Source organism: Falco peregrinus, chromosome W (genome assembly GCF_023634155.1).
Source record: "Falco peregrinus isolate bFalPer1 chromosome W, bFalPer1.pri, whole genome shotgun sequence".
Lineage (NCBI taxonomy): Eukaryota > Metazoa > Chordata > Aves > Falconiformes > Falconidae > Falco > Falco peregrinus.
Window position 1 is genome coordinate 24,347,639 of NC_073743.1, and position 8,767 is coordinate 24,356,405.

General features: G+C 42.6%; 1 pseudogene; it reads right to left on the reverse strand.

Moving 5' to 3' along the window:
* Positions 1–7,138: 7,138 nt before the first annotated feature.
* On the reverse strand, positions 7,139–8,345 carry LOC129783227 (cytochrome b-like; annotated as a pseudogene).
* Positions 8,346–8,767: the final 422 nt, after the last annotated feature.

Consider the following 8,767-nt stretch of genomic DNA (forward strand, 5'->3'; position numbering starts at 1 on the left):
TTGGTGGCAAACACAGAGGCCAACCCAGTCTTGCCCTTGACTATGGTAGGAGGCACCTGACCAACCTTATTCCTTGTACTTTGTTGTCAATGCAGTTTCATCTGCACATCCCATAACAAGTCACTGTCATGGCAAAACACACAGATTTACATTAGTAGGTCTACTACAGAGTGTATTTTATTTCACTTTTTCTGCCAATATCCCCACAGCCTTGCTGACCAAGGGATATTGTTTTTATCTGAACTGAGCAAGCCTCCCCCTTATCATTTTTACTGTAACAGGTAAAGCATTTTTCACCTTTCCTGGAATTTATTTTCAGATACACCTGGTTAAAAATTTCTCTTACTTCAGGGAGGTCCTCTTTTCCTCTTTTCTGCTGAATTAAAGATAAGCTCAATATTTCAATTACTTGATCATATTTAACTTTTAATTTCATTTCCCCTTCTTTAAACGTCTAGATGTTCTAATAAATCTCATCCCAACAAAGATTTTAGTGAATTTGGCATTCTTATTTGTCTTCTTAGTTTGTACTTTAAAGGTTTCAGGATGTTTTCCTGGTGGCCAGCAGCTCCCACAACTGTAACAATTTTTTTTATTTTTTTTTTTTACTGAAGTTTAACAAGTAAGTTGGTTTTGTATTCACTAAAATTCCACCTCATACCCATTCCCTGCCCTAGAAGGGCCGTTACCGGTCCTGTTGTACTGCAAATGCTGCAGCAATTGGGGTGACATTGTCAGGTCCTTCTGCTCAATTGTCAGCAATAGCAACCCCCTCCTCCTCACCAGCAGGAGGTTTCGGGGCAAGAGATGCTCTTCCTGCTCTGCAGGTTACACAAGCCTGCCTCTGCAGCAGCACTTCTCTTTTAACTCTTTCTTACCCTGAATGCAAATCTGCTACTTGTTGCTTTAAGTCTGTGTTATTACATATCATGCCTTTGCAGGCAAACAGAAAACATCCTGCCATGCATCCCAGCATGATTCAGTCGCACCTTCGAGGGGGTACGGGGGTTTGTACAAACTCACCCCAATACTTCCACAAGGTCTTTGATTCTACACACACACACACGCCTCAGGTTTTACATACATCAGTACAAGTTTTTAGATCTTACAACGTGTTTCATTCTGGTTGCTCCACAGAAGGAACCGCAACCTGAGCTTTTTAACACAAAAATTTCAACAAGAACATCTTTCTAGTTTAGGTCTCAGTTTTTTCCTATCCTTTTCTAGAGCCACAATCAAAGATCAGGTGATGTTAATCCCGCACTCTTTCTAGTGCTAGTACCATAGGATCCCGAGGGGGTACTAATCCACAGTCCTTTTGCCACTCAGGTTTGTCCAGGAGGACAAAGAACATGTCTGCATATGATACTTCATCCCATTTTCCCTCTGTCCTCAGAAACAACATTAATTGCAGGAGAGTGTTATAATCTAACGTTCCTCCCTCCTGAGGCCATTTCGCATCACTCTCCAATTTATACAAAGGCCACCACTGATTACAATATTTAACCAATTTCCTTCTATTTTCGGTACCACCATGTCCTACGATATCACTCCAATGTTTTAATATACAACCCAAAGGCGATTTTTCACAGGGCTTACTCCTTCCATTTCCCATTTTGCAATTTTAATTACTTTGTTTTTCTCCGGCTGCCTTAGCCACCCAAGGTCAGAAACGCGGATAGAGCTTCTTACTCGTTTTGCACTCAAACGCCTGTCTCAAGCACTCTTGCACTCACACTCAGTCAAAATAATTAAGCTATACACGGAAAATCAAAATGCGCATCTCAATCACACCATTCACACTCTCCGGGCAGCCCGCAGTCACACAAGCAGTATGTTATACGGTACCGTGCACTTATGTACAAACTCTTAGGAACACTAACAGTTCACAAAGTATGCATTTCAATGAACAATTGCCAAAAACCAAACAATAAACAAAAACCAATTTTTCCTGGTCTTAAGCAGAGTGTTAAGTTTTCCGCTATTTGCCACGAATTACCAGAATGTTAATATTTTTCAACATACATTTCATAACTCCGAGTTTTGAACATATAACAAGACAACACATAGAACAAACAAGACACAGAGCGCTATTTCAGTTGTTACATTCCAGGAATTCCCCAATTCTTAAAACAACCTAAAGGAAGTTTTTAGCTTCCTCTTTTTCCTACGCAAAAGTTTCCCTTTTACTTTTGCTGTGAGGTCCCTCTTGTTCCTGTGAGATTCCGCCTTATTCCGTCCCGCCCCCCGCTTTCCGTCACGAGGCCTCCGGGCTTTTAGGAATGGCAGTAACCTCGGGTTTGCTCGATCTGCCCTCAAGATCGCTAGCGGCCACCCCTTGGTCAGCAAACCCCCTCCCAAGGTACCTTTCCTCCTGGGGACTACGCTGCGCGCCGGACGTCTCCGTGCGTCTCACCAGCCGCCCCGTTACTAAACATACCGTTTTATCCGTGGATCCAGGGGTTTCTCTCCTGCTCCCGGGTGAACAGCTGAGAAGAGGAGGCTCCTCCGAGGAAATCTCCCGGGGCGCGCCTAGGAGCGTCCGCTCCGCAGCTGGTCCCTCAGCCGAGCAGAAATCCTCCTGCCTGGCTCGCCAAACTGACGTGCGGAATTAGACTCTATAACTCGAAAGTTATAAAGTAGGTATGTTTATTGCGCGCAGATGCACGGGGGATCGCTCCTCCACAAGCGTGCATACCCGAAGTGACGAACCATCTCACATTTATACAATGAACAAATGAATATTCAATTAACGCCTATACATATTCGTTACCTAAACCCCGCTTCGTATGTTAATTAGCTTATCAGTCCGTTTCCTGGAATGTGGTGGTCTTGCAGGTTTGTAGGTGATTCATGTTCTTGTGACCATCCGATCTTCTTCAGGTGATTGTGACCACCCAATCTTTTCCAGCAAGGAGACTTAGCACTCCCTCCCTCTAGATAGCATTTGAATGTCTCTCATCTTTTCTTATTCTCTTTTAAATAGCCCCTTTGTTAGAGGAAGAAAGGCAGGCGTCTCCCCTTTGTTAGAGGAAGAAAGGCAGGCGTCTCCCCTTTGTTAGAGGAAGAGGGGCAGGCGTCTCCCCGTCTCCCCTTTGTTAGAGGAGGAGGGACAGGCGTCTCCTCAAAACTGTAGTTGTCACCGCACCCATGACTAGTCACCATACCCACATTCCTTAAGCGGACACATACAATCACAATCCATGTCCATTATCCCCATTTCACATTATTTCTCCATATCAGTGTGGTGGTAGAAATGGTTAGGAAGTTTCTACTTTTGTTTAAAAAGGCAAAGGAATGTGAGAGGAGTTATAATGCATGTCCAATAAGCATTCATATATATTGGTATACGTCAGTGAAGTGGAGGTAACGTAGAATGAATGGAATAGCAAGTGCATCAGTGTAAAGTTGATTCCCCGGATACGCAAACTGTCTCATTCAGCAGTCCTTGAAAGTGAGTAATCGGCCGAAGTCCAGCGATGCTCAGACCTAGATTGTATTCACCTGTTGCACTCAGAAGGGCCACCTGTGAAGAGTTCCCCAAAAAAAAGAGAACGAAAAAGGTGAAATGTCAGGATCACAGACTGAACAGTTGACAAATAGCAAACCAGATGGCTCATCGAAGAGCAAGATTAAGGAAATGGACAAGTTATGGCCCTGACAGAGGAACCAGAGGCGCAAAAGAGCAAGTTGTGCTAGGGGTGTAGGGGGAAAGAATGGTCCTGAAGCTAGTAACATAGAGCCTTATATGCAACGGCAGATGTTGATTTCACGTGAGAAGGACGATTAATAATAACCTGATACCTGAAACCGGTCCTTCAAGAGATGATTTAAGTACTATGGCCTGTTACCATTCATGGTATGTGTTAAGGCACTTCCATATCCTAGGAAGAACTGTAGTGTATAAGGTTAAGAGATAATGGATTTAGTCCAAAAAGAGAGGGTTAACATTCCTTGTGTCATTGCTTAAATAATCCTAGAAAGTAGAGATAGCTGTTGGAAATTTTATGCCCAGTTATACATGGGATGGGTTCAGTACATACATTAAATGAATTTACTACATTGAGTTGTAGTGTAATGGGATAAATATATTAATGCAATATTATACATGGGGGAAGGGGGGGGAAGGGGGGGCGTGGAGAATTTGGTTGGATCTAGGGGGGTTGTAGGATAATTTGTGGATAACTGGCTAGCTGAAAAAGTTCACATAAACATAGTCCAGCTGGCTGGACAAAAATGCACATCGCTCTCAGCTTATCTGAAGTAAAGCAAAAGTTACACAATAACAGGAAGATTGCTGTGGGAAAAGAATGTTGCAGGTGGGAACAGATAACTACAGAAGAGAAACTAGGGGCGGGCTTGGTATTTAGGCAACTAACCAATAATGAGCTTAACTTTTGTAATATGTATGAGCTAATTATAACAAGGCATAAAAGGTGACTGTAAGGGACAATAAACGAAGTCTGCTGATCACTCATATTGAGCGACTGTGTCTTCCCTCCGTCGCAACAAATGGCGCCCGAACAGGGACCCTAGAGAGGGCTGAACCTGCGAGCCACGGTTCGACGGAGATTCGGGTACCGGTCCTGAAAGCAGCGCAGGAGGCGGAAGGGCACAGTCCCCGCGCCCGGGAGCACCTACAGAGGGTCCCGCCGGCCACGCGTCGCCGGAGTCTCGCAAAGGCTGCAACAGCGCTGACGAAGGTATGGAGAGACAAGCGACGTACGATTCGCTCATATGCTTTTTAGAAAAGCGGAGCGTTCGGGACATAGATTGTAAAAAGGAATTACCCGGGTTATTAGCGTATGGGATAGCATCCGGGTCCCCCGCGGCAGCGCGCAGCCCGGCAGGCCCCTTCCCGGCCGCGGTTTCTCTCCAAGGCGGCACCCCCCCACACCCCCCCCTCCGATCGGCGCCATGGCGATGCAAGCGGCCAAGCGAGCTGACATCTGGCTGCCCCCAGAGGTCAATCGGACCCTTTATATTCGGAACCTGCCGTATAAAATCACAGCGGAGGAAATGTATGATATCTTTGGGAAATACGGACCTAGTCGACAAATCAGAGTTGGAAACACTCCTGAAACAAGAGGAACAGCTTAAGCTCCTCAAGGAAAAATACGGAATTGATTACGAACCCACCAAAAAAAGTGCTTCAGATGTCCCCTACAAGAAATGGGTTTCTGCCTTGAACTAGCAAACATCTCTGTGCTTAAAGAGAAGCCTTTTTGCCTTGATGGAGATAATTTATTCTGTATTCTGTATTTATGCTGTATTCTGAATGTGGAAATTGGTTGGGACTAGGAGGCTGGCTTAAAGGCATTTTGCAAACGGGATTATTATTTTTGATCATTATTGTAATAATAGTTTTTTGATCAAAACCAGCCAAAATTATTTGTAAGCATTAGGCATATCTGAAGAGAATGCCTTTATTTGAATCAGCAGTTAAGGTGTAGTTTAGTCTGATGCTGTGGTTTTATCTGCTTCTGGTGAATTTTTGAAGTGATGAAATCAGAGATACAAGGTATACTAAGAGTTATGAGGTAATAAGGTAATAATCTAAGTAAGGGTGCTGTCTTTTATATCTACAAGTGCAACATGCTTTTATGTAGCAGAGAGAAACTTTGACAATAATGTTGCTTGAGCGAGATGTGCATGTGACAACTTGGGAAAAGGGATATCACAACTGGAGTGCAACAGTGTTTCTATGTCTGGCAGAGTGAAATCTTTCAAGACCTGAGTTTAGACAGTCTGAAATAAATTGTTAGTATTCAGAAAACCCATCTTAGGCCTCTTTTGCTTACATAGTGTTATGGAAGTCAACTGCTATTGTAGAGAATTAATGATTTTTTAATACATATTAACGAATACTACTATTTTACCTTGAGGCAGTTGAGTGAGAAATACTCACGTGTAGCATTTGAGGGAATGTCAGCATAAATCGCACTTACAGTAAGACTGCATTTTTAATTACTGTACTCGTTAAGATTCAATGATGCCATAAGGCTAAGGCCTTATATCACAGATTGGTTCTGAACTAAAAGGTGTGTGCACATGTAGATATGCACATTTGTGTTATTTTCCTTAATTGGCTACAAAATAATATAATTAGGTTGGGGACTAGATCTTGGGAATTTACCTATTATACTTCTGTTTGTTAAGGAACGTGCATAACACAGCACCCATGTAGGCTTGGCTTGTGGCATAGTTGTCAAATTTAGCATAGACATTCAGATAGATAAGCAACGTACTCTTCTTGTGTGTATCACCTACAAGCCATTATGGCTTAGTGTGTAAATCTGTATGTAACTATTGAAAAATCCACTTATGAATGTATATAGCTTAGAACTAATTTTTCCCCTTTGCTAATTCTTTGATATCAATGAGGTATTCTTCAGAAAATGTATGGACTGGTTGGTTGCATAAGGGCAGTTGTTATTTGGACAGAAAATTGTTAATGGTCAGGGACTTTCCACTAAAATATTTGCAAATATTCCTAGTCAAACATCAGTTTGGTTTCTTTTTGGGTTTTGAGCTTGCATTAGTCCATGTTCAGAACTTTAAAATTGCCTTCGAATTTTTTAAACTTTTTATATCACTGGAACAGAAAAAGCATCTAAATTAAAGCTTCAAGCTAACTTTATTTTTCAAGTATTTCTGGAATTATACTTCTGAACTGAGATTTTATAAGTTGGCTGTGTATTTTTCTGTGTTAAAACGCTGTTATTGAAAATGGTCAACCAGGCCTATGTCGCCCAAAATAAAAACGGGGGAATTGTGGATAACTGGCTAGCTGAAAAAGTTCACATAAACATAGTCCAGCTGGCTGGACAAAAATGCACATTGCTCTCAGCTTATCTGAAGTAAAGCAAAAGTTACACAATAACAGGAAGATTGTGGTGGGAAAAGAATGTTGCAGGTGGGAACAGATAACTACAGAAGAGAAACTAGGGGCGGGCTTGGTATTTAGGCAACTAACCAATAATGAGCTTAACTTTTGTAATATGTATGAGCTAATTATAACAAGGCATAAAAGGTGACTGTAAGGGACAATAAACGATATTGAGTGACTGTGTCTTCCCTCCGTCGCAACAATAATTTACAGCAAAAATGCCAGCTTGAAGCTGGCGGGGAACTCTAAGAAGATGGGAGGTCTTCATTCTTTGGTTTACAAGACCAATGTTTTTATAAACTATTAGAGTGTTCTAGTAGTTGAGGATTTTGTTTTCTAGGGCTCCGGTGAGGGAGAGGAGGATTAGGAGGATTGTGAAATAAGTGAGGGAGGCTAGTTGGCCGATGATGATGAATGGATGTTCTACAGGCTGACTGCCTACTCATGTTAGAATAAAGAGGTTGGTGACTAGGAGTCAGAATAGTAGTTGGGATAGGGGACGGAAGGTTATTGTGCGTTGTTTAGATTTGTGGAGCAAGGGGCTTAGGAATAGGATTAGTACAGAGGCAGCTAGTGCTATTACTCTGCCTAGTTTGTTGGGGATTGAGCATAGGATGGTGTAGGCGCATAGGAAGTACCATTTGGGTTTGATGTGGGGGGGTGTTACTAGTGGGTTTGCTGGTGTGAAGTTTTCTGGATCTCCTAAGGGGTTAGGAGTGAATAGGGCTAGGGCTATTAAGGGAATATATATGAGTATGAATCCTAGAATGTCTTTTGAGGAGAAGTAGGGGTGGAATGGGATTTTGTCGCAGTTTGATGTAATTCCTAAGGGGTTGTTTGAACCCAATTTGTGAAGGAAGGTAAGGTGAATTAGGGTAAATCCTGCAATTAGGAATGGTAGGAGGAAATGTAGGGCAAAGAATTGGGTTAGTGTTAGGTTGTCTACTGAAAATCTTCCTCAGGCCCATTCGACAAGGGTCTGGCCGATGTAGGGGATAGCTGAGAATAGGCTGGTAATGACTGTGGCCCCTCAGAATGATATTTCTCCTCAAGGTAGGATGTAACCTACAAAGGCTGTTGCTATTAGGGTAAGTAGAAGGATGATGCCTGTGTTTCAAGTTTCCTTGTACATGTAGGAGCTGTAGTAGATGCCTCATCCGATGTGCAGGTAAATGCAGATGAAAAATAGTGAGGCTCCGTTAGCGTGTAGGTTGCAGATTAGTCAGCTGTATTGTACATTTCGGCATGTGTGAGCAACAGATGAGAAGGCTAAGGTTGCGTCTGCAGTGTAGTGTATAGCTAGTAGTAGGCCTGTTAGGATTTGAGTGGCCAAGCAGATTCCTAGTAAGGATCCAAAATTCCATCAGGCAGAGATGTTGGAGGGGGTGTGGAGGTCGATTAGGGAGTTATTAATTATTTTTAGTAAGGGGTGTGATTTTTGGATGTTGGGGACCATTAGTTTTTCTTTTAGAGTGTTAATAGGATGATGAGGGTTGATAGGGTGAAGGACCCTAGGTATGTTTTGATTAGTCCAATGTGTAGAGTTGTTGAGGTTTTTGAGGCTATGCGTTGTAGATCAGCAAGTCCTTCGGGACCTATTTTTTGTATCAGTAGAGTTCGATTAGGTGGAGGGCGAGTTTTTGTCCGTTGTTTAGTAGGCTTGTGGAGCTAGGACAGTGTGTTAGTAGGTTGAAGTATCCTAGGTTAAGGGAGAAGTTTGAGTAGGTGTTTTGTTTGGGGTAAGTTAAGGTGTGCGTTATGCTTAAGAGTTCAAGCATGGGGAAGAAGCAGGGGAAGGTGTTCTTAGTTTTTGTCTTTGTTTCTCACCTTCCTACACTGTTATTAATTGGCAATAAATTAATTTTCCCCAAGTGAAGT